Consider the following 27209-nt stretch of genomic DNA (forward strand, 5'->3'; position numbering starts at 1 on the left):
CCACCAATTTCCTTCACTTTCAAGAAAGTGACATGGTTTTCTCCCTTAAATTAGTGTACTTCTTTAATTTGACCAGGGAACAACATTTCAAACTCGAGTATATATCGCGTCAGAAATTTGAAGTCGGGAGTGATCTGAATTCGATACACCGTCCTAAGGTCATTCGCCACAACAGGATCAAACGGCGGTAATCTCTGGGGTTTGTCGCTGAAATTGCATTTCCCTTGTTAGACAAAATTGACGTCATTCACCATCGCCGATAAGTTGAACGCGGAATTCAACCTTTTTCTTTGTGGATTAATGGACTTACTAATGAAGTCACCTTTTGTTCTTTGTTTTCTTTCATTTTTTTCTTCTTTTGTTCTTTCGTTTTGGTGCGTCGGCCATTTCTGCAGAACAAAAGCCTACCATATATCCGATTTGTGTAACATCATTTTGTGTGTGTGTGTGTGTGCGTGTGTGTGTGTGTGTGTGTGTGTGTGTGTGTGTGTGTGTGTGTGTGTGCGTGCGTGCTGCAAATCGTTGACTTAATTCCTGGGTTGAGTGCTACCTGAAAGTGGTTCTTGGGTTGTCTTGTTTGCTTGTTTGATGCTCTTGTTCTTTGTTTTTGTGTTTGTGTGTTTTTTGTGTGTTTTCTTTTCTTTTTGCTTGTTTTTTGTTGTTGTTTTGGTTTGGGGGAGGGGGGGGGGTAGAGGGCGTGTTAGTATTGGTTGGGGTGGCGGTGATGGTAATGGTGGTTCTAGTGTTGTTGGGTTTGTTGTTGTTGTTGTTGTTGTTGTTTTTGTTTTAATTTTTTCTTAACGACCGAGACGTCTTTGAAATACACTCTTTGGTGCAAAGACAAGTTCATGTTCGTGTGAGTGAGATACGCAAGAGATTGTCATGTGCCAGTAATGATCATCATCACTGACGTCAGCGGACAGATGAGGATCACAGAGCATGCAGGTCAATTAGGCCCGGACGGACACGGGTCGCGTTTATTTGGTGACTTGGAGACGGTATACATATCCCACACCCGTGTTACCGCCGTGGCACGCAAAAGACCTCTGTCATTCTACCGGAAGTGCAAGAGGGTCTTACCTTAACACACACACACACACACACACACACACACACACACACACACACACACACACATTTACACACACACACACACACACATACACACACGACGCTTGTTGCTGCTAGCTTTCCACTGGGAGGAAGCGACCCGAATTTCCAAGCAATGGGATAATATATAGTATAAAATGAACGATTTAAGCAGAGAGGTAGGTTGCTGGTTGCGAAACCGAAAGATCTAGGTTAATTTCTTCAAAACACAAAGAAGTAGGATTGTGTTTGCAAAACACAGAGAACATTTAATCGTCATGTGATGGTCTATCACAAGCACCCGGAAGTGCATGTACGGAGTTTCGACCTGGGCGAGTTTTGATTGGAAGATGATGCTGTAGAATAAAAGCGCACTCGGTGGATCAAGCAACATTATGATTCGTTAACGGAGGATTTTTATCCAGCGTTCATGATTGCACAGCAAGACACCTTAAATTGATGTTTTTCATGGCAAACAAATTGGTGTCTCAGCCTTTTGAAAATTATTTGCTTCCAAGTTAGTAGAGATAACTTGAAGGGTAAACAGGCGAAAAAAAATCCGTAAGATTTGTAGAAGTTGTGGAAGAGTGAATACCCTTGTCACTCACTGGCGAGGGGTGTGTCCAAAACACGTGGACGGGAGCAATTTGGCAAGTTTACTAAAATAGTGAATACTTGCAACATCCCTGGCATGGGAGAATACGATTTTCTGTTTTTCTTCTTGTCAGTGCCAATGATATAGTGCTTGTGTGTACTTTACAATACACAAAAAAAATCAACGATTTATTTGCACCCCCATATATTCGGGAAAACAATTCCGTGACTCAGTCTTTTACACAGATTTCTCTTCTTTTTTTCTTTTTCTTTTTTTTTACTAACATTTTCAGATTCATATTTCGCCAATGAATATGTTTTAAATCAAAAGTAATGCCTGTCAAACATTTCCGGGAAGTAAGTAGAAACCAAAACAAATTTAGTGTACATTACTAGTTTTTTCCTCGGTACAGAGAGTGGCAGTGCAGGGGTTGAACTATCATTTTATTGTAAACATCAACTGTCACCGCTGGTGGGGTGGGAAGGTTTGCGTGTCTTGTGTACAAGCAAACCAAAAGAAGAAAGGGGAAGAGGATGGAGGGAAGGATTCAGTTTAGGAAGAAAAAGAGAGAGAAAAGAGTGAGTGGGAGAGAGAGGGAGAGGGTGAAGAGAGAGAGAGAGAGAGAGAGAGAGAGAGAGAGAGAGAGAGAGAGAGAGAGAGGGGAAGAGTGGAAAACAACAAAGAGAATAGAAAAGACAGAAACAGTAGAAAGGTGGTGGTAGAAAGCGGAAATTGGAAAAGCAGTTACGGAGAAATCGACGAGAGGGGGGAGGACAAGAAAGAGAAGAGAGAGAAATATGTAGAAAGAGGAAAGTGGAAAAGCAGGTACAGAGAAATCAAAGACAGAGATAGGAAGGGGGGGGGGGGCGATGGCGAGAAAGACGAATGTGAGAAAAGAGAAAAAGAGAAGAAAGGAAAGAAAGACAAAATATAAGGAAGAAAGAGGTAAAGCAGAGTTGGAGAGAGTGGGGGGAGATAAGAGAGAGAGAGAGAGAGAGAGAGAGAGAGAGAGAGAGAGAGAGAGAGAGAGAAATGACAATGATACTGAAAATAACAATGATAATTCTTTATTTTACGAGTGTAATTAAATTAGCAGAATAATAGAGAAATAGAATGGGAGAGAGGAAGAGAGAGAAAAAGAGAGAGAGAGAGAAAGAGAGAGAGACTCAGAGAGAGAGAGAAAGAGAGAGAGAGAGAGAGATAGAGAGAAGAAGAAGAAGAAGAAGAGTGATTCTTTGTAGGCCAAGCACAGCAAACAAGACGACCGAGGCTTAAAGATATATAGATCTTACACAAACGGTATTGATTTTTATCAGAGCAGAGACAAAGAACGCTTTGCTGGAACAAAAGCCCTGCATTGATATTGTTTTGCACGCTTGCTTACCATCCTAACATAAACGATTCTGATTTGTCTATATAGCTATTCTGATGAACACGTGGGGGAATTCGGGGGCTGTGATTGGATGGTCTCTCCAGATCATCAATGCATATTGCTGCCGAAGTCGGCCATTTTACTCAATATCCAAAAGCATATTGAGAAAAATGGCCGACGCATGGTTCCGGTTTACACATCTGTACCACGCGGCGATGTTTCTATCGACAACAGCATACACTGACAACTTAAAAAGCTGTTTCAACAACTGTGTTGTGAAATCGAATGCACTTGGAGTCAGTTTTTCTTCCAAAGTCAGAAAGCGTGTAGCGGTGTGCATGTCTGTGCGAACATGATGCGCGTAAGAAGTTTGTCTGCTATCAAAACCTGAGATCAACGCATCGACGCAAAAACTGTCATTTTGTAAGTTTGGAACAACAAATCAAGGTCATAACAGCTATATAATCGCTATTATGTTTTCAGCGTAGCAATAGGGTCCGATATTTAGACTCGAACAAGTATAATGCGACTCGTCTTCGACTCGTCGCATTATACTTGTCTCGTCTAAATATCGGACCCTATTGCTACGCTGAAAACACAATAGCTGTTAATATTGCTATTTCATATGTTACGTGGATTTCCATTGGTCAATTGGGCAAAACTGAGCTCATTGTAAAAGTGATATCGACGACATTTCCGTCGATATCAGTTTTGATATCGACGACCTCTTTATTGCTTCCCCACTTCAAAAACAAAAACACCTAAATTTAAAAACAAACAAATATATATGAAAATGTAATGATCCCAGAATTTAGTTGAGCAAGTGACTAAAGACTTTTTGAAAGAAAAGACATTTTTAAATACTGAAAAGTACAAGAAAAGAGTGAACAAAAAGAAATAATAATCAGAGGGAGGGATATGGAACAGCCAAAACTGAGACAAATACTTTTGTAATTTCTTTACAGTAAATACAAAATGTCCAGAGAATTAGCAATATATCTAACATTGACTGACTGTGTGATGATATCTTCTGCTATTGGTCTGTTTCGACAGTGATATCAAAGTCTCGACCTCCTGTCTCGATTTTGATATCACTGTCTCAACAGACCATAGCAGAAGATATCATCACACAGTCCGTCAATATTGGGTACTATTAGTCTTGCGCTGTTTATTCGACATAGATAAGGGGAAGGAGGATTGACAGTGATGTGTAGCCTTCCACGAGAGAACTGAAAATATTTTGCTCGGTGTAAGTTTCATCCGATGGATTTGTGAGTCTGTAGGGTGAAAGAGTATATGCTTCTTCAAAGTTCAAAGATAATAGCTTTAACAAGAAATTCCTCTGATAGGAAAAACACCCCCGTCAAGGGAAATAACCTTCTCAGTTGGTGGCAGTGAGAATGGTTATTTCCCTTTGACCAACGGGGGTGTCCGTCTATAAGTCGTTGTATAATTTTAATCCACCAATAACTCCCTAACCGTGTGTTTGACTGGTCCCAATTTTTGTGAGGAATAGAACCTGTTCACCAAGTTTGGTGACGATCGGTCCGTTCATTCTTGAGATCTACTTGCGAACACAAACACATCGAGTGAAACCTATACACACCCCTATACCGGGGGTGTAAAGACAGTGTTTTAGCCGAAATGCAGATGACGATGAAAAGAAACAATCATGATAATTTTCGTCCAAATTGCTGTGTTTTCTGCTTCTTCTGTGTTCATTGACTACACGTGCACTGGTTTTGTTATTGCTGTTGTTTGTTTGTTTGTTTGTTTGTTTGTTTCTTTCTTTCTTAATTTGTTTGTACGTATTTTGTTTTTTGTAGGGGTTATTGTTGCTTTTTTCGGGGTGGGGTGAGCGAGGGACCGGAGGGGGGGCACGTCCTTACCACAAAACAATTGCGCCTGTCGTCCGCTGTGTTTTAAAAGATTAGTCTGGTCTGCAAATCACGTGGGGTAACGTACGTACCATGCTTTTATCACCTGAATAGTATACGTAGGCGCTCTACATCTTACGTAGCACTAACGAACCATAGTGACGTTCCGCACAGAAGTGCTGCACGGGCAATCTCTTGATAATGCACTGCACGTACTAATGTTGCTTCCGCACATTAGGACAATAATGGCAGCGAAGAAATGCCGAGACCCAGGGACGATGTCATCACGCGTATGAAAATGAGCAGCAAACGCCGGGTCAGAGAGATCGGCTGATGTTTGTGAATAGGGGTGGGGGTATGGTGATGGAGGGGGTGGGAGAGCTGAGAGTGTTATGAGCGAAGAACAGGAGATGCTTATTTATGTTTTGACTTTTTTGGAGCACAAAGCTTTTTTTTTTTTTAATTTACAATAATTATGAGGATTTGAAAACCTTAAAAGTGTATCGTTAACTGACTTCTCATTCGACCTGCTGGCTGACTGACTGGCTTACTGGTGGCTGACTCTCTGTCTCTTTGTCTGTCTCTCTCTGTCTCTGTCTGTCTGTGCGTCTCTCTCTCTCTCTCTCTCTCTCTCTCTCTCTCTCTCTCTCTTTCTCTCTCTCTCTCTCTTTCTATCTCTCTCTCTGTCTTTCTCTCTCTCTCTCTCTCCCCCCTCTCCTCTCTCTCTCTCTCTCTCTCTCTCTCTCTCTCCCCTCTCACTCTATCCAGCCATATCCATTTGCATAGTACTAATTGTGCCATCGAGACCCGATTCATCAACATCCGGGTACTGCAGCGAATGAGATCAATGGGAATATAGCCTTTGTGCTGAGCGTATACAACAACGATAGATCATTGTGACATGGCTAAACGCGCGCACACACACATGTATACATACGCACGCACGCACAGACGCTCGCAGTGCCTTTCAGGCCAAACACAGACACAACGGATTCTGTTCAGATTCTGGTTTGCAGAGCGAGACATGATCGCTCACAAGAGAGCAGCAGCCAGCTAGACTAACATTCTCACAGACTGACCTGTTCAGTCGCAGACCTTTTGCTGTGTTGGTATCTCCACTGATTCATAACGCTAGAACACGTTGACATGGACAGCTCGTCACCATGCGGCGCATAATTCATGAACGTTTGAGTTCAGGTGACGGAAGGATAAAAGCTACTAGATTTGCAGAGTTGAAGAAACGGTTGGCATGAGTCTTTTGTGTTTTACTTTTCGGTTCAGGCGCCAGACAGAGAAAAGCTAGAGTTGCAGAGTTATAGATACGGGTTGCAAGAGATTTTCATAGTTTTAATTTTTGGTTAAATGTGCCGCTCGAACAAAAGCTACAGTTGCAGAGTTATAGAAACGGTTTGCGGGAGTATTTTATATCCAGCGAGTTTTGCTTCCTGTGTCGACTTCTGTTGTTCTTTCCGTTTGTAGGTGTTTGTGTGAGTGATTTTTGTTTTTTTAACAATGTTTTGAAACGGGCTGTCTGTTGCGGCGTCCTTATCGACCGGCTCTGCGAAATCATGAATTAGATGAAGTGATTTTTTGGGGTTCTTTTTGTGCCTTGCACTTTTCTGCATGACGCAAGCAAAGGATTTAAAAAAAAAATTAAGACTCTTGTTGAAATGTCACGCAATCTCGTCGCAGTGTAGAAAAAGGACGGCTAGAGCGGATGTTTGTCAGATCTTTTCGATTTTAATCCGACGCTATGAGTCCCTTTCCCTGAGAAAAATTGACAGAAGAAAAAGAACAACAATGATGAATCAGATAATGAATTTATCGACAAAAGGTCTGTTGCAATAGATCGCAAAGAAAAACACGTTATAGCCACTGTCTAAAATCAAATACAAACAGTACGTTTGGTTAATAACTACTTCTATTGCAAAACGAATAATTTCGTCAGTCACAAGCAGGTTAATGACGTCACGTTACAAATCTGCGCACGTGATAACACTTGAATTATTCACTGACAGTACGTTACGACCTTCGCACGCTGAGAACAGAAACCCGCTGGCAGCGCAACAGATTGGTTACTGTGTTAGTGTCGATTTGCCCTTAGCTTCGTATAGGCATATTTGTAAGCTCCTAACCCAGATTTAACCCTAGGTTTGCAGCGTTTGTATTCAAAGGCTGGTCAGACAAAAAGAAGGGGAACAAATTAGATAAACGGATAGAAAGGAGAAAAAAAGGAAGAAAAAAGAAAAGAGAAAAAAAAGCAACAGACAAAGGAGAAAAAACAACGAGAAAAATGTAGGAACAACGTGGTAGTTCCGACGACACAATCTCTATTTTTGTCACTATGAAACTTAATAAAGATTGAAACGATGTAGGTGTTGAAAGTTAAGCAAGATGACTGACACGATGTAAGTGTTTATCTCGCTTAAGGGAAAACGTGTTGCCGAGTGAGATTCGTATTCGCGCCATGGATTATCTCCTCCAAACCCACCCGGAATTGGAATTAGTTTAAATGTGTCTTTTTATATATAGCTGACTGGTGTGCAAAGGGCGGTTGGTAAGTGTTGGGATGTATTCTCGATAGGAGTTATCTTGACAATGTTTTAGCTGCCTGATATGGAAACGTTTGCTGATTGGTGCGATGTGGTAACAATAGGAGTCATCTTGAAAATTCTTTAACTGCCTTGCTAATTGGTGAGATGTACTAACAATATGAGTTATCATACGTACATTCTTAAGCTGACTGAAATGTAAAACAGTTTTTGAGTGGTAGTGTGTTTTTCAGTTTGAGCTATCTTGTAAATCCTCCCACAGTGAGTTGAACGCTGAGATTAGGAAACGCTACGAAGAGCCTAGTGTAAACATTTGCATTTAGGTAAAAAGCACTTGCTCTACGCGTTTTTAAACTAAATCTGAGTGGAAATATTGAATATTTGTATTCTGCCTTTGCCTTTGGCTGAGGTTTCAAGAAAAGTGATTAGAAACGCAATTTAGTCGCCTAATATAAAACTAAGTTTTGAAGGATTTTAGTTTGTGCCTTGAACGTTCTCGAATTACCATTTAAGCGTTCACGGAACGACTGGTGTTCTTGTCACATTATCTTCGTGTCTTTACAACAAAGTTATCTTCATTTTAGGAAATTTGACAATCTACTGGCAACGGAAAGCTTATCTTCGACAACATGCGGAACTGTTTCTAAATGTGCATTCTGGCCTGTGGACGTCTTCATTCGAAACTGACTAATATCGAGAAGAAAAAAACAAATATATCAATATTCTGTGATGTTTTTGAACAGCTTTGTCAACCAACTACAAAAGTTGAATAAAAACAAAGAACAATATTGTGTGATATTTATGAACGACTCCAGTCAAGACTGCCTATAATGCCGAAAAAACACAGAACAATATTGTGTGACATTTGTGACCATGAGGACTCCGTTTATTCACATGATCTGTTGCGCGTGATCATCTGTGCTTTAAATAGCGTTTACTTGTGGATATGAGAATGCTGTTCATGATGCTTCCGCAAGCTGCACAAAATTATTCTGATGACGTGACATCACCTTCTATCAATCTGTCATTTGCAGGCATCACGTCATACCAGGATGACGTCATGGATTCAGACACTTCTTCTGCACGACCCTCAGTGAGTAAAAGGTGTTGTCCTCGTCATTGTCTGTCTGGCCGCCGGTCTGTCTGACTGTCTGGTCGTCTGTCGTCACGAAGGTGTAGTCTGGAGCTCTCTCTGTGTCTGTCTCTGTCTGTCTCTGTCTGTCTGTCTGTTTGTCTCTGTCTCTGTCTCCGTCTCTGTCTCTGTCTGTCTCTGTCTCTCTGTCTCTGTCTCTGTCTCTCTCTCTCTCTCTCTCTCTCTCTCTCTCTCTCTCTCTCTCTCGCTCTCTTTCTCTGTAAGCCTATAATTATATTCCTCTTCGTTTAGGATATTCTATCAAGTACGGGGTTGCAATAGCGGATACACAGTGGGCATACTGAGTGTTGGTGTTGAGACCTGTGGGTAATTTAACATTCCAAACATGTACAGGTGTTGTTGTTTTGTACAAATACGTCAATAGAATGCATGTATTCTTAATGTATTTCCTTGGGTAACTTCATTGCAAGGCTAGCAGTTACCTCTATCAGGAAGATACAATAAGCTTTAAATGGGCGGACCAGCTGCAGTTGACCGCACTCGATTCGGCAAAGTTTTGGTACTCAGTGAGATTTCAGGGACTGGATTGGTTTGACATAGAGCAAATAAAACAACCGGAAAATGTTGAAAAAACATGCAATATCTCCACGTTTGGCCCTTGTGTGTAACAATAAGTTTGACTGGCGCCTTAGCAATGAGGTCGACTGGTGGTTTGGCAAGCATTGTACACATTACCAAATCAATAGAATACCTTATTCTTGCATATCATGAAAATGCGCTGTCTGCACATCTTGCAGTAACGTTTTTGTTTGACCAGGTGCAGTAAGTTAGGGGTGTGGTATTCGTCGTGATCATAGCCTGGTCTGTGGACTCCGTTCTGTTCCATGCAATAAGTATGCATGTCAAATCTTTTGCATTTCCAAACTTCAAAGGTAGAGTCAAACCTGTGCCCAATTGGCGTCCAACGGAAACGTTGAAATCAAGAAGGAAATCGACCCATGTAAGAACATTCAGTTTTCTGTTCAAAGGACGCCAAATGAGAAAAGCGTATTTAGGATAAAGGACGGTAAGGTAATATAACGAGAGAAAATATAATACAACACCTCGTATAACACAGAGAACACGCAGTACAACGTTTAACGCAAGACAATCTATCGTAACCTGACATAATCAAACGTGAGGTAACCTATAGTACCCAACCTAGCATAACATAACGTAACCTTACACCATAACAACAGACCGGACGGAAAAGAACAGAATATTTGACGCACTACGATTAAGGAAATTACTGCAACGTACGATCCCAAATTACACCTAGCCAAACATGTGAATAATTTGCTAGGACGCACAAAATTATCTCCAAATCTATGCGAAGGCGACTTCTAGCCAAATTGGAACATAGACATGTATGACAATGACAGGCGCGAAAGGACAAGAAATGGAATATAATTCGATTGGTTTCCTGCAACGCAAAATGCAGTCAGCCTCGTCTGGAGCTGTGTACGATGACGTTAAATTCATCGGCCACGAGGGAGTTGTGTGACAATTGTGTCATAAAGTATTCAGCACGTCCATTACAGACCGTGTGTATTTGATGCGGCTGTTTCGTGTATTGTTTGAAATTCGATTGGATCGAGTGGAGTTAGTAATTCATGTTAAAAAAACACACACATGCAAATCAAGAAAAAAGGCTACGGACACGTTTGCCCACGCACGCAGGCACTCACTCACGCACGTACATACGATCGCACGCTCACACACTTGTCTCTCATTCACAGGCACGCGCGCATGTACACACACTCACAAATACACACACACACACCCAAATTATCTCATGGAACCTATATTTTCCCGGGTCTCTAACCTGCCCTTGGGCAGAGTGGATGCATTTGTGGCAACCAGCTAACTGATTCGTTTGACTTTTTAACGCTTTTGCTACCCCTTTCATTTGACGGTATCGAAGATAGCTTCCTCCCGCTAGTTTTTGCTTTGGAAGAAAATCTCTCACATTTAAAAATGGACAATTCAAGCAAGCAAATTTATTATATTTATTTGTATCACCATCTCCGATCTGGTCACGAGTTTACGTCGGATAAAAACCGCAACACGTACGGTGGCCTTGTGGTAAGGCGTCCGCCCAGTGAGCGGGAGGTCGTCGGTTCGAACCCCGGCCGGGTCATACCTAAGACTTTAAAATTGGCAATCTAGTGGCTGCTCCGCCTGGCGTCTGGCATTATGGGGTTAGTGCTAGGACTGGTTGGTCCGGTGTCAGAATAATGTGACTGGGTGAGACATGAAGCCTGTGCTGCGACTTCTGTCTTGTGTGTGGCGCACGTTATATGTCAAAGCAGCACCGCCCTGGTATCACCCTTCGTGGTGGACTGGGCGTTAAGCAAACAAACAAACAAACAAACAAACAAATGTCGGATAAAGCCAGATCCCTCCACTTGGACACATTACAAAAATCAACAGTCTGGCTGCTTTCTGTACAGGGTGGAATGTACGGGTGTTTTCGGAATTGATTTCGTAAAAAGACACATACAAAATCCAGTTCTGCACAGGACGCAGTCAGCATGTTGCTTTTTGGTATGCATCCAAGTGGAGGGATGATCTTATCCCATGTTGAATTTTTTTTTAAAGTTTAAACTTAGCAGATCTGAGGTAGTGGGTAGCAGGGGAGGATAGCTGTGCCTTTAAAGACACACTCCTTCCCGTGTACCAAGTTCGGCTCACCATCTCAGACCTGTACTGGTCCTGTTTTTACCATGACCAGCCCTCCACTTGCACACATACCAAAAGTGAACACCCTGGGTGGTCTCTGTGCACAGTGAGAATTTCTTGGTGAATTACTTTCGTAAAAGCCGCAGCAATCATGCACTCAGGGTGTTGATTTATGGTATGCAGCCAAGTGGAGGTTTTTGTTTGTTTGCTTTAACGCCCAGCCGACCACGAAGGGCCATATCAGGGCGGTGCTGCTTTGACATATAACGTGCGCCACACACAAGACAGAAGTCGCAGCCAAGTGGAGGAATATAGTCAGGGCCAAATTTGATATGGGGAGCCGAGCTGTTAACAATTGAAGGAGTGTGCCTATAACCAACTGACCAGTTCAAGGACCATTTTCTTCCGTTCTCAAAAGGCGGATTGCGTGAGCGTAGCTAGCATAACCTTTCAAACAGAGTTTTTGCAGCCTTGATTGAAAACTTCAACCGATTACTTTGCACTATTTCACCTTCGTTTTTATTTTTTTATTTTTTTCTTCTTCTTCTTTTCAATCACGCAAAAGCTGTCGGAGCTTTGTTGCGGCATGCACAGTCATGCAACGTTGTTATATATATATATATATATATATATATATATATATATATATATATATATATATATATATATATATATATAGAAGCACAAGTTATCCGCTTCGCCGGGTACCGGCTTCGCCGGGAAGAAGTAGAGCCGAATACCAGGCTGCGCCTGGGACCCGGCTTTGCCGGGTGTACGCCGGCTTAGCCGGCGCACGAAGGAAAGGAGATAAACGCGCAAAACACTGGAGACCTTCTAAAAATAGTAACGTGCGGTGACCTTCTAAAAATAGTAACGTAGTAACGGGAATATGGATTGACGCCACACGGAGGAAGGGAGATAATCGCGGCTGAAAACACTGGAGAAGATAAGGAAGAGTTACTGGTAGTGGATCCCGACAAACAAACAAAAATCGGTTCAGCGCGCACAGCGCTGCGCGCTGAGAACACGTGTTGAAATGTCTCATCGATGAGGTTGTGTCCGGGATGTAGCTGAATACGGTGTCCAAATTTGAAAAAGATCCACCGAGAACTTTGGCCGTGCATCGCGAACAGACAGACAGACAGACACTAGTCGTATATATATACTAGATGATTACCCGCTTCGCCGGGTACCGGCTTCGCCGGGAAGAAGTAGAGCCCAATACCAGGCTGCGCCTGGGACCCGGCTTTGCTGGGTGTACGCCGGCTTTGCCGGCGCACGAAGGAAAGGAGATATACGCGCAAAACACTGGAGACCTTCTAAAAATAGTAACGTGCAGTGACCTTCTAAAAATAGTAACGTAGTAACGGGAATATGGATTGACGCCACACGGAGGAAGGGAGATAATCGCGGCTGAAAACACTGGAGAAGATAAGGAAGAGTTACTGGTAGTGGATCCCGACAACAAAAACAAAAAAAACAAAAAAATCGGTTCAGCGCACACAGCGCTGCGCGCTGAGAGCACGTGTTGAAATATCTCATCGTTGAGGTTGTGTCCGGGGTGTAGCTGAATACGGTGTCCAAATTTGAAAAAGATCCACCGAGAACTTTGGCCGTGCATCGCGAACAGACAGACAGACAGACAGACACTAGTCGTATATATATATAGATATAGATATCTCCACGACACTGGGTGGCTCAAAAACACAGAGCCGTATTCAAACCTCAGTCCATTTCAACCACTGAATATCCTACTGGCACATTTTGAAAATGTCAAGACGCTACCGGTTCTCGGTGTTAAAGCACTTTTTTTAACGGATTTTACAGGCTTTGGAGTAATTTAAACAGAGAGGGTGAACCTCGGTTGACTTCGGTACAATGTACTTAGCAAATTAAGATTTGAAGTTTCTCGAGCTGTGTCATGAAAAAAAAATTTGCACATATCATGCATACTTAAATAAAGATGAATCAGACAAATCCGGTGCGTGAAACACTGTCCCGTTAAGCATCAAAACATTACAACAACGACACAAAGTTGTATTACTCCCTCCCCCCCCCCCCCCCTATATATCCCCTCGCGCACTCCCCCATGTCTTTTCTCTTTCTCTGTTGTTTGCTTTTACGTGATTGTTGTGTTTTTTCCCCTCTCTTTTTCGCTTTTGATTCGTTTGTCTGTTTGTTTGTTCTTTTGTGTGTGTTTTTCTCCCTCGACTTGTTCTTCCTTTTTATTTTTATCGATGTTGGAATGTCCACCATCAGGGCCGGACTACCGGGGGGGTTATGGCGGTTGCGCAACCCCCCCCCCCTCCCCCTAGCCTAAACATGTACCTCACTTATTTAAAACATTTTTTATTATTGTTTATTTTATGCCGTTTCATTCAAGGATCGACCATTTTCCTATCTCAGAATATAACCTACCCATCAGCTTCAGGGGGCTTCGCCCCCTGACCCCCACTAGGGGCTCTGCCCCTTGACCCCGCCAGGGGGAACATCCCCCTGGACCACCACTGGCAACCCCCCCCTCCTCCTCTTAGCCTAGTCCGGCCCTGACCATAGTGAACATGTGTGTAATTATTTTATTGTTTGGGTCGCGTCATATAAGCTTTGTCATGAGTTCGTGCCCTGATTGTTTGCTATTAGTTGTTTTATATTTTGTTTTTATCTATTTTCAAGAAAATGGTGTTTAAACCAAACATCGAAACAAGCTGCCCCTCGCCCACCACCCGTAAATAACGAAACTGCCCTTTTAAACATGGAAGAAAAAATGTTCCCCCAGAGGCGAAAACGGATCCTGTTCTTTTAGCTCTCTTTCCTACGCAGTAATACAAACTGGAAATCTCTGTCTCTGCTGCAATCTCTCCTGTAATGGATTGGGACCCCCTGTTATCTTCCTTCATTACGGGCACAAATTGCACAAGACTGCGTAGGACTACTGACATTTCGCGACCTGCCCGCCGCGTGCACTGCATCATTCATTAGCCGTTGCCCTTATATGGGAGCGTAGGAATCGCTTTCCTTCCATTGATTAATGTGTTTAAGTTTCTTATACTGACTTTTTAAAGTTTTTCGTGTTTACTTTTTTTTCTCCCCCGGAATGTCCTTGGCTTGGAACTTTAAAGGCCCAGTCTTTCCCGTGTAAACGATTCGACTCGCCATTTGGAAAGAGAGAATGCTTTATGTCCTACAGGCTAAATATTTCGCCTCTTAAAGACAAGATATGGGTTATATGATTCGAGTTTTAGGCCCTCATGGCTTTTGACGAGATACACACGAGATCAACCATCTGCACTTATAGCAGATCGAATGACCGAGGTCGTTTACGTGCCATTGTGGTGACACGGGGGTGGGACATGGCTTCCGTCTCTGGGCCTGCATTCCGTCTCTGGGTCTGCACATAAAGTTAACCCCTGTCCGTCCCGGCCCGAATTCGAACCAGCGACCTTCCGATCACAAGTCCAGTGCTCTAGCTACCACCTGAGCTACCGGGCCCCCACTCGCCATTTCATATCGGCTGAGGCTGTTATATGGGATCAGACAATATCTCCACTTGGACACAGAACAAAAATGACCAACCTGTAGGCTTTCTTTGCGGAGTGGGACTTTTGTATGAATTGAATTCATGGCGGGCTCTATTGGCAATCAGTGAAATGAATTCATAAAGACCTTTTTACTCTACACAGGAGGCAATCAGACTGTTGATTTGTTTGGTTATACGTGTCCAAGCAGAGGGATGGTCTTGTCCCACGCAAAAGCCAGGCCATATCTGAGATAATGACGGGTGCTGTGGCGGGGTGGTAAGACGTCGGCCTCTTAATCGGAAGGTCAAGGGTTCGAATCCCTGCCGCGGCCGCCTGGTGGGTTAAGTGTGGAGATTTTTCCGATATCCCAGGTCAACTTATGTGCAGACCTGCTTAGTGGCTTATCCCCCTTCGTGTGTACACGCAAGCACAACACCAAGTGCGCACGGAAAAGATCCTCTAATCCATGTCAGAGTTTGGTGGGTTACAGAAACACGAAAATACCCAGCATGCTTCCTCCGAAAGCGGCGTATGGCTGCCTTAATGGCGGGGTAAAAACGGTCATACACGTAAAATTCCACTCGTGTAAAAACACGAGTGTACGTGGGAGTTTCAGCCCACGAACGCAGAAGAAGAAGAAGATAATGACATGAATTGTTTTCACGGGAAAGACCGTGCCTTTAAGACTGAGAAGAAAGGGTTCGCTTGAAAGAAGAACGTCGCTGACGTACGTTGCATGCTTGCTCGTTTAATTATCAGATTCCGCCTTTGTTTAAAACCTTGGAGTTTGAGTCAGATTGATTGATTTTTAAATATGTTTTGTGCACTAGGTACACTCGTCATCACAACTTCTCACCACACACTCCGACACTCTTTATTCCCCTTTTTCTCGCCCAGTAATTGAAATGGCAGGATCCAACCCACCTCCTTCGTGCTTGTTTATTTCTCTTTTTACATTTAGTCAAGTTTTGACTAAATGTTTTAACATAGAGGGGGAATCGAGACGAGGGTCGTGGTGTATGTGTGTGTGTCTGTCTGTGCGTGTGTGTGTGTAGAGCGATTCAGACCAAACTACTGGACCGATCTTTATGAAATTTGACATGAGAGTTCCTGGGAATGATATCCCCGGACCTTTTTTTCATTTTTTCTATAAATACTTTTCATGACGTCATATCTGGCTTTTTGTAAAAGTTGAGGCGGCACTGTCACACCCTCACTTTTCAATCAAATTGATTGAAATTTTTGTAAAGCAATCTTCGACAAAGGCCGGACTTCGGTAATGCATTTCCGCTTAGTGGCTTAAAAATTAATTAATGACTTTGGTCATTAAAACTCTGAAAATTGTAATAATTTTTTTTATATAAAACGATCCAAATTTACGTTCATCTTATTCTACATCATCTCCTGATTCCAAAAACATATAAATATGTTATATTTGGATTAAAGACAAGCTCTGAAAATTAAAAATATAAAAATTATGATCAAAATTAAATTTCCGAAATCGATTTAAAAACAATTTCATCTTATTCCTTGTCGGTTCCTGATTCCAAAAACATATAGATATACAAACATGAGTTGCAAAACCCTTATTACCTGCCGACCCATTTTGTGCCCTTAGTCTTAATTAAAAGTAAGCAGGCATTAGTTTATAGATCCTAGTCTTCTTCTCGTTAGCCTCCCTTTATGACCTATTCGTCGTGCGTGAAAATAGTCGTTTAACAGTCAGTTACACAATTCTCACCCTCTTTTATTTTGTACCTTTGACTTTCCCAAGCCGGTGAAGCACACGGGTTTGACAGAAGAATCCTTTTCCCTCGAATCGATGAACTAACTCAATTTCCCTCCAGGTTTTTGTTTCTGTCTCCTCGCCGATGTTATTGTCAACCGAGATTATTAAACAGTTTTTGGTTTACATTCACGCGATTTTCCACCAATCAATGCAGAGCACGGTTTTTGCTGCCGCTGCATGACCTGTTTGGGAAGGGATTTCCTGCCGCGCATGTGCGGTAAAGTGGCAGCAGCAAGCCTAGCCGCGCGCTGGTTTCTCGTAGGCAGGGCTTCTTCCATTCATGTCCTTTATAATGTCTTGCCTTGTTGACAATGGCGAAAAGACCTTGCTTAGAGTATTATGCTCATTCCTCTGGATGCGGAGAAACTATTGATCGGTCCGGAAAAGTGTGTCAGGCTCGAATGGCGTGTAAACGCTGCCAGACGAGCTTCCTGTTGCAGTCACTGAATGTCGCTCGCTGCTATTGTCTTCTTGGGCTTCTCTGGGCCTGCAGTAATTGTTGTCGTTAAGATTTTTATCTGTATGTGATTGAAATCTAAACCAGAACGATTGCTAGCGTTTCAAATGAAGAATACAAACAAAAAACAAGAAATGTTAAATTTTTGGATCGTTCAATTCAGGACAAAACAACACGTTCACTGGCCCGGTAGCTCAGTTGGTAGAGCACTGGACTTGTGATCGGAAGGTCGCAGGTTCGAATTCGGGCCGGGACGGACACGGGTCAACTTTATGTGCAGACCCAGAGACGGAAGCCATGTCCCACCCCCGTGTCATCACAATGGCACGTAAAAGACCTTGGTCATTCTGCCATAAGTGCAGGTGGCTGAATACACCTAAACACGCAGACACCTGGGTAGCGCGACTCCGTTGCTGCTAGCTTTCCACTGGGAGGAAGCGACCCGAATTTCCCAGCGATGGGACAATAAAGTAATGAAAATGAAAAAAAAAATGAAAAAGTGAACGTGTTTTGTGCTGAATTTAACGATTCAAAAATCTAACAACCCTTGGGTTTTTTGGGCATGTTATTGATCGAGTCAGTATGACTTTTGTTTGTACTTTTAAGCTTCTGAACTTCTTTCTTATTTAGTGTGTCTGTCATTTGCTTTCTCGTTCTACTTCTATGGGTATTTTGTTACTGGCTTTACTTTGTGCTCAGGTCGTATATTTTTGTTTTGTTTTTTCATTTTCATTTTCATTAGTTTATTCATCATGTGTATGCGTTACTCGTTCAAAACTCCACAGTGGATACACAAACAATTGAATCATAACAACTGCAGAAGCAACACAAACAACGACAACAACGTTAACAAAAACAACGACAACAACACTTCCAACAATATAAACAGCAACAAAAATAGTAACAACAACCAAGTCGCCAACGCAAAGTGCAACGTCCTTATAATGTCCAACAACCGAGTCGGCAGCTTTACCGACGGAACTTAAATTCAACAACAATATAACGAACGGCTCATTCAGTATGCTCGTGCGTGTATCAAGGTGTTGAGCTTGGTTGCGAAATACCCGCCACCACAAAGCTAATAGAAATGAAAGGCAATTACCTATTACTCGTCATTTTCATTAAAATATTGAATTACTCTGAACTGAACAACAACGACGACGAGTACAAAGACAGCAACGGCAACAACAACAACAACAACAACAACAACAATAACATAATCAACAACACAAAAACGTCCTAAATTGTCCAAAACCTGGCCAAGTGTGTAGGTTTACCTAGGGGACAAAAATTCGACTACAAAATAACAAACATTTTATTCAGCATACTCGTGCGTGAAATCAATGTGTGTCAGAGGTGGGGCGAGTACCCGTCAGGCTACAACCAAGCTAATCGAGCTGAACGATGATTACCGATTATGCATGATTTCCATCAAAATATTGAATTACTCTGAATTGTTTTCCCCTCTGCCGCTTCCTGCACTGAAAACCGCCGGGCTAGAGGATGGTGGATTATCGAACTTCGTGAGGCGGTTGTGAATCGGGTTTTTGGCGTGTGAAGTGTCTTTGGAATGTCCCAACTGCTATCACCGGGTAACTGTGGTGGAATCAGCGAAATGTGGACTGCTAAAGCTACCTCTGCCTTATCGTGTAACGACTCGTTGCAGCAATAACAGCTAGATCTGTCCAGGCTATATGCATGGGATAAGATCTTCCTTCAAATTAAACACATACCACCAGTTTAAAATCGGGGTGCTCTCTGTGCAGTGTGTGTGTGTGTGTGTGTGAGTGTGTGTGTGTGTGTGTCTGGGTGCGAGCGTGCGTGCGTGCGTGTGTGTGTGTGTGTGTGTGTTTGTGTGTGTGTGGGTGTGCAGGGCCGGATCTGGGGAGGGGGGGTTCCTGGGTTCCGGAAACACCCCCCCCCTGGCCATCCGATGTACCTCTCAGAGAAAAGAATAAACAAAAATATGTGGACTTTTTAAGCTCTTTTCCCAACTCCCTTAGTTTATTTGGTCTTCTGAAACTATTTCAAATTATGAAAATGTGTAATTTTGATTCCCAGTTGCAAGGAAAGACCAAAAAATGACCTCACTAATGCAAAATGTTCTCGGCTTCTGGGAGGTTTTGCCCCCCAGACCCCCCAGCGGGGCGTTGCCCCTGCACCGTGCGTGCGTGCGTGTGTGTGTGTGTGTGGACTGCAAAAGCTACCTGCCTTATCTTGTAACGAATAGTTGCAACAATAATATATATAACAGATCTATCATGGGATAAGGTCATCCTTCAAATTGAACACATACCACCAGTTTAAAACGTGGCTGCTGCTTTCTGTGCATAGTGTGTGTGTGTGTGTGTGTATATGTTTGTGTTTTGTCAAATGAATTTGGCGGATTGATATGAGGTATAACTTACTGCTACACGATTAATTCTGTTTCGCTCACAGTTACACCCACAATCGCATTGTAACCAGCACGTTTTATCTCGTGTATCCCGATAACGACTCTGTCCGTCTGTTTGTGCGCCACCTTTAACATTGATCGCTCCGGCGAAGGTTGGCCGATTTACGCGGAATAGGGCAGGAGGCTTGCCATGGCTCTGGCAAATCAAATGCTAGTTCATGAAATAATAAACCCTGTTCCGGTAATTGCGCTTTAAAGATAACGTCCTTCCCGTGTAAACTACCTTGTAAAGAACCTTAGATCTCTCCAGGCTTTTTAGCTCAGTTGGTAGAGCACTGGACTTGTGATCGGAAGGTCGCAGGTTCGAATTCGGGCCGGGACGGACACGGGTCAACTTTATGTGCAGACCCAGAGACGTGTCACCACAATGGCACATAAAAGACCTTGGTCATTCTGCCATAAGTGCATGTGGCTGAATACACCTAATTAAACACGCAGACACCTGGGTAGCGCGACTCCGTTGCTGCTAGCTTTCCACTGGGAGGAAGCGACCCGAATTTCCCAGCGAATGGGACAATAAAGTAATGAAAATGAAAATGAAAATAAGAGCATCCTTCCACTTGCACACATTCCACAATCTACTGTCTGGCTGCTGTCTGCGATGAGTGCGATTTTTTGCCAAAATAATTTCGCAGCTGACACTTATGTCAATCTGCTTAAACTAATCCAGCAAAAACACTTCACTCTAAATAAAATCCGTCTACAATCTTGATTGTCGTTATGTATTCAAGTGAAAAGAAAGTTTTATTCCTGGACAAATATGTTGTAGTGAACATGTTCGTGGAGGTACGAATGAACGTACCTTTAAAATCCGTAAAGGCAAAATTCGCACTGTTGCTGACTTGTTGCTTTATTACGAATGAGCGCCGGTTGTCTATGTAAGCTGAGAAGGTCAAGTGTCTGAATATCACTTATTGGTCGATCAAATTTTCATAGGCCTAAACGTTTGTTGGAATTTGTGTCGCGTTTTTGAGTTGAATCCAGTGACGCACATTGCAAATGGGAGCAGGGCATTGACCTGATATTTTATAGTATGTCTGTCGCGTCAGCCATTTTGTTTTTGAAACAACTGTTCTACAGAACTGGAGCAGAAGAAAATGCGGAATGTGTATGTTTTTCACAACCTCCGTAGCTTCAGATCATTCGCCTTCAGTATCAGACTTACTAAAAGATGAGCCTGTTGCTATTCTGATCAGACTACAGACAATAAATGGATACTCTCAACGCAGAAACAAGTCATGTTTTCACAGTCTAAAATGGGTTCATACAAATGATTGTGTTTTCAGGGTAAGTTTCAGTCCACTAAAGTGCTTTAGACGCAGTTGAGGCAATAAGAGCTTGCATGGAATCCAACCTAATTTGGAAAGGGTCTCAACTACCGTGTTGAAGCACGAACATTGTTAATGAGCTGCTCAGCTCGTTGGTATCAATTATGAAGCCTACAAACCCAGTTCTACTCAACCTGTAAGTTCAAAGAGAGATGAGGTCACCTTTCTCGACACATGGCATATATATTTGATCAAACTTTATAAGCAGTCGTTCTGCATTCAACAGGAGATTATTTCAGCTCCTTTGGCCACTTGACCACTTGACATTGAATGAGCTGGTGGATTTGTACATGTTTCTCTAATGTTAGTATTGTAGTTTCGACAAAATAAATACTTCTATTCCAAAATCAATGTTTCTTTTCTTTTCCAGCAAAAACAAAAAGAAGCTCTATCACAATAATAAATTGTTTTCAACCTTCCCCCCCCCCCCCCCCCCCCCAACCCGATAAAACAAAATTGCCTTTTCTACCACACACAAAAGAAAATCAAATGCCTTTTTTGCCTCAGATCATCTCAGTCTTTCTTATCCACATCAACAGGACATAGCATTTCATCTACACTATATATATATACCCCCCCCCCCCAAAAAAAAAAAAAAAAATAAATTAAAGACCGTGTGTATTACTTATTCAGTTCTTCTGTCGCCGAAGGAGACAGTCCCTTCAGCTCAGGACTTCTTGCGCTTGAGAATGGTGGACGTTCTCTCGCCAGGGGGAGGATATTAGTCTTGCCGCCACAGGCATCTAACAGGGCAATGCCACCCACGGGAACCGCGCTGCTATGGAAATCATGGCCTCCTACAGACGTCATTCGCTCTCCCCAGCGAAACGTTTGATGAAAGAGAGGGCCTAGGGAGGAGGAAGTTGGAGGGAAAGGGGGATACAGGAAAGGAAGGGGGAATGGTGAAGGGAGGGAAAGAGAGATAGATAGAGAAAGGGGTAAGAGAGGGAGAGAGAGAGAAGGTAGAGAAAGAGACATACACATGCACGCACACACACACACACGCACGCACACACGCACGCACGCACGCACACACATACACACACACACACACACACACACACACACACACACACACACACACACACCCACAGTGAGAAATAAAAAGGTAGAAGGGGAAAAAGCGACAGAGAGAGAATGAAAGAAAGAGAAAGAAAAGGGTTTTGACAGTAAGAAGTCCCTCCGCAGCACCACCATCTGACACATGGATCTCTGTGACCTGAGAGAGAAGGGGGGGGGGGAAGAGAAAAAGAGAGAGAGAGAGAGAGAATGACAATGACAATTCTTTATTTACGAGGGTAATTGAATAAGCAGTGATTTGCCTTTTTACATCTCTTCCTCGCCATTAAGAAGGACTAGTCTACATGATTACAAACACAGAGACAGACAGAGAGTAGAAATGAGAGAGAGAGAGAGAGAGAGAGAGAGAGAGAGAGAGAGAGACAGAGACAGACAGAGAGACTGAAAGAGAGAGTGACAAAGAGAGAGAGATAGTGAGTAGAAATGAGAAAGACAGATTGACGGACAGACAGAGGAAGACACATACAAAGAGAGAAAAAGGATTTAGACAGGCGGAAGTCTCTCCGCAAGACCGCCAACAGAGAGGCGGATCTTGGTGACCACTCAAGGTCCATTTGCCGGCCACACAAAAAAAGGATTTCCGGTGCAGGAGTAATTAGCACAGTGTTCAGGCCTTCAGATGACAATATCAGGCACAGGCATTGTAATGTACAGTATGACGTTGAAATTCCGCATTAGTGAATATAAACGGCATCTGTCCATTCAGCTCTTTGCTGTTCTTTCTTTAGCTGAGCGTCATGGTGAGGTCTTGCACGTGATTTAAATGCGAGAGATTACCGATCGTGGTGAAGGAAAAGACACGTAACCTATTGAAGCAGAAAGTTCTCGTTGAACAGAGATGCATGTAAGATAAAAAAAATAAAAAAAATAACTGTAACGTTCATTTTATGAATACAAAAACCAAGAAAGTTAGGTTATTGGAACGTTTGTTTTTGACAAAACAATACATTCACAGATATTTCGACCCAACGGTCTTTTAAGTGAACAGACAAACAAATATTCACACAAAACTTATCTTGATAGTTCTTTCAGTTTACGTCCACTCGTCAGGAAGCCGAGAGCGAATGAATGATTGTATGATGAAATGAATGCTCATTTTATGTTTAAACAAATATGATTGTTTTTATTGACATCACTCAGGTGACAAATTTAAAGGTACAGACAAAATACATAGTTATGCAAGTATACGGCAATCAAGAATTGCATGAAAATATTAAATATTGACGTCATTAGTTTACGTGCGGGTCCTGATATGAGCCTGAGTTGTAAAGGGCCAAGTCCACGAAAATAAATTCTTTGAAAATTTCTCACGCTCGACAGAAAGCAGCCAGGATGTTCCCGTTCGGTGAGCGTTTAAATGGAAGTATGCTTGTACAGTATGTAGACGCTCGGGGAGCTCTGTGATGGTTTACGGGAGGCTTACTGTGCCTTTAAGAAATTCAATAAATATATATATATATATGCTCCGCCCTTTCGGCGAATGACCAAAAGGCGTAACTAGAATATCTATCTACTTTTTGTGTACCTTTTTTTTTTCTTTTTGTGTGGTCTGAATGACTCCGAAGAGCATTCATGAGTCTCAATGAAGACTATGCCGAATGACGTACTGCGGTCGCTTTTTGCCAATATGTGAGCCTGCATGGGAAAACCAGGCTAAATCTAGTGGTAAGGCGTCCGCCCCGTGATCGGGAGGTCGTGGGTTCGAACCCCGGCCGGGTCATACCTAAGACTTTAAAATTGGCAATCTAGTGGCTGCTCCGCCTGGCGTCTGGCATTATGGGGTTAGTGCTAGGACTGGTTGGTCCGGTGTCACAATAATGTGACTGGGTGAGATATGAAGCCTGTGCTGCGACTTCTGTCTTGTGTGTGGCGCACGTTATATGTCAAAGCAGCACCGCCCTGATATGGCCTTTCGTGGTCGGCTGGGCGTTAAGCAAACAAACAAACAAACAAACCAGGCTAAATGGGAAAATTTTGACTTTTTACTTTTTGAAATGACTTCAGACTTTGACAATTTTTTTTTTTTAAACACAGAATTGATCTAACTGTAATAGGTTTTTCACAGTGCTGTTTTGAAATACACAGGTGAAATCCTTTTGGGATGATGAAGTTGGATGATCAATAAAGCGATTTAGCAGTAAATCTGAACATTGATAATGTCATCTCTTCTTCTTTTTTTTTTTTTTTCTTTTTTTTTTTTTTAGCTTTTCCATATATCTATCGACTTTTTTTTCCCTTTTTTTTAAATTTTCTCCAAAGATGTTTTTATTCAGGCAATTGTTCAGTTGTTCATGCAATGCATAGGAGTCCAATGGTACTAGAATAGATATGACGGACCTATTTTCGCTCAGTAGACGAAAATGGCTCGCTGCGTCTTTAGCTGGGTTTTCCCATGTAGGCTCACATAATGCTTTAATCTTACCTAATGACGGCAGATTTCTATGTCTCCATACGCCCCTTTGTTCTCGTGGTGGCCTCATTGATTAGCTCCGTTGCTTGTTAAGAGGAGGAAATGAAAGGAAATAAGCCTTTGAATTCATCACTCAAAGCAGCAGCGTCTTCGGCAAACAGGTAATATGCATTAAAGGCACACTAGTTCCTGTGAAAACAACTGCCCCCTATCCCAGATCTGACCATCCCTCCACTTGGACACATACCAAAAATACACCCTGACTGCTACCGCAACACGGTGGCCTAGTGGGAAGGCGTCCGCGGGAGGTCGTGAGTTCGAACCCCGGCCGGGTCATAACTAAGACTTTAAGATTGGCAATCTAGTGGCTGCTCCGCCTGGCGTCTGGCATTATGGGGTTAGTGCTAGGACTGGTTGGTCCGGTGTCAGAATAATGTGACTGGGTGAGACATGAAGCCTGTGCTGCGACTTCTGTCTTGTGTGTGGCGCACGTTAAATGTCCAAGCAGCACCGCCCTGATATGGCCCTTCGTGGTGGACTGGGCGTCAAGCAAACAAACAAACAAACAAACAAACAAACAAACAAACCCTGACTGCTTCCTGTGCACAGTGGGAAATTTTAGTAATTCATTGAGGAAATTGACATTGATGGATTTTAAGACATCAATATACTCAAAATAAATTCCCTCTGCAAAGACAGCACCCAGGCTATTCATTATATTTAGTCAAGTTTTGACTAAATATTTTAACATCGAGGGGGAATCGAAACGAGGGTCGTGGTGTATGTGCGTCTGTCTGTCTGTGTGTGTGTGTGTGTGTGTAGAGCGATTCAGACCAAACTACTGGACAGATCTTTATGAAATTTGACATGAGAGTTCCTGGGTATGAAATCCCCGAACGTTTTTTTCATATTTTTGATAAATGTCTTTGATGACGTCATATCCGGCTTTTCGTGAAAGTTGAGGCGGCACTGTCACGCCCTCATTTTTCAACCAAATTGGTTCAAATTTTGGTCAAGTAATTTTCGACGAAGCCCGGACTTCGGTATTGCATTTCAGCTTGGTGGCTTAAAAATTAATTAATGACTTTGGTCATTAAAAATCTGAAAATTGTAAAAAAAAAATAAAAATTTTCAAAACGATCCAAATTTACGTTTATCTTATTCTCCATCATTTGCTGATTCCAAAAACATATAAATATGTTATATTCGGATTAAAAACAAGCTCTGAAAATTAAATATATAAAAATTATTATCAAAATTAAATTGTCGAAATCAATTTAAAAACACTTTCATCTGATTCCTTGTCGGTTCCTGATTCCAAAAACATATAGATATGATATGTTTGGATTAAAAACACGCTCAGAAAGTTAAAACAAAGAGAGGTACAGAAAAGCGTGCTATCCTTCTTAGCGCAACTACTACCCCGCTCTTCTTGTCAATTTCACTGCCTTTGCCATGAGCGGTGGACTGACGATGCTTCGAGTTTTCGGTCTTGCTGAAAAATGGCAGCTACTTGACTAAATATTGTATTTTCGCCTTACGCGACTTGTTTTTGGTATGTATCCAAGTGGAGGGGGTTGCCTTTTCTCACGTAGAAACGTGGCCAGATCTGAGATGGTGAGTCGAATCGTTGACACCGTCACAGGAAGGACAGAGCCTTTAAGGGCATCGCACACGGGCGGATTAGGGGCAATCTCCGCTCGATGGAAATTGTCAATGGACGCGACTCGTTTTTCGAAGAGTAGATTCAAGCTATTGTCAGCGTCTGTTGATGAGTCGCGTGTGCCCAGGCTAATCATGGTGGGGGATAGTTTGTTCAGTGCTGGTCTTTCCTTCGCCTTCTTATTCTCTAATCTTCCCTGTCCTTTCTTCTCTTATGCGTTCTCCAACCTTCTGACCGTAGTAAGTGAAACCCCATTGCAAAATAGACAAATCCCCCACCTTCATTTGGTTCGAAGCCACGCCGATAGTGACGAAATGGTTACAAAGCTAGCGCACTACCGAGTGAGCCACCACAAACCTGCCCGTTTAGTGTACGGCGCACGGTTTGCTCGTCGGTGAGAAATAATCGTGTGACTTGCCCCTTCGATAACACGCAGGAATAAATAAAATGGGTTTTGCCCGGATCGTTTTATTTGATTGTTTGGCCATTTGTCTCCTCCTATTATTCAAATATTTCTGGCAAACCCGATTTAGGCTTCATCCGCCATTATCCTTTCCTTTGCTTTCTTTTTCTCTCGTGTTTCATTGCGGGTGTTTTTTTTCTTGACATCGGTGTTTTACATATATCTAAATGCTGAACCTTTGAGTTGTATTTCGAACACCAATCTTTTCTATTTTTGAAAACTCACTGCTGCGATTATCTGCGTTTTGGTGGCAGGAAAGTAAAGTGTTCTTCCATGACATCGACAATACAAGTAAAAGCAGTGATAAAATTAACATCCACGGATTCTATGGGTAACATTTCAAAGCATGTCTTATTTTTTTATGCGTATGGTTCAGAAAGAAGTTGTTTCTTTTTTAAAAGGAATCACTGGTTGAATCAACTTTTAATTCCAAGAATACTATGGTTGTATATTTCATCTGGACACCAAGAGAGGAAAAACAGAACATAAAGGTCAGAAAGGAAATGAAGAACCGCAAGAAGACAAGATGTTGATAACACGAAAATAGTTCACGAAGGAAAACGTGAGTAAGAGAACAGCGAGAACGCGAAGAGGGAAGATAGCTGAAGACGACAAGAACAAATGAAGATGGAATAGGGGGCGTACAGGCTATGTGATTATAACGACGAGGGGAAATGGCTGAAGAAGACGAAACGAGGAGTCGCAATTTAAAGAAATTCCAGAGAAACAGTATAGATTTAAAGAGAC

At 42.5% G+C, this 27209-nt stretch overlaps 1 protein-coding gene across 1 annotated transcript in view; it reads right to left on the reverse strand.

The window, feature by feature from the left end:
- The window catches only part of LOC138967712 (uncharacterized), a 67664-nt gene that overhangs the window by 38852 nt on the left and 1603 nt on the right, over positions 1–27209 (reverse strand). The window lies entirely within an intron of this gene.

This window comes from Littorina saxatilis, linkage group LG5 (assembly GCF_037325665.1).
Source record: "Littorina saxatilis isolate snail1 linkage group LG5, US_GU_Lsax_2.0, whole genome shotgun sequence".
NCBI lineage: Eukaryota > Metazoa > Mollusca > Gastropoda > Littorinimorpha > Littorinidae > Littorina > Littorina saxatilis.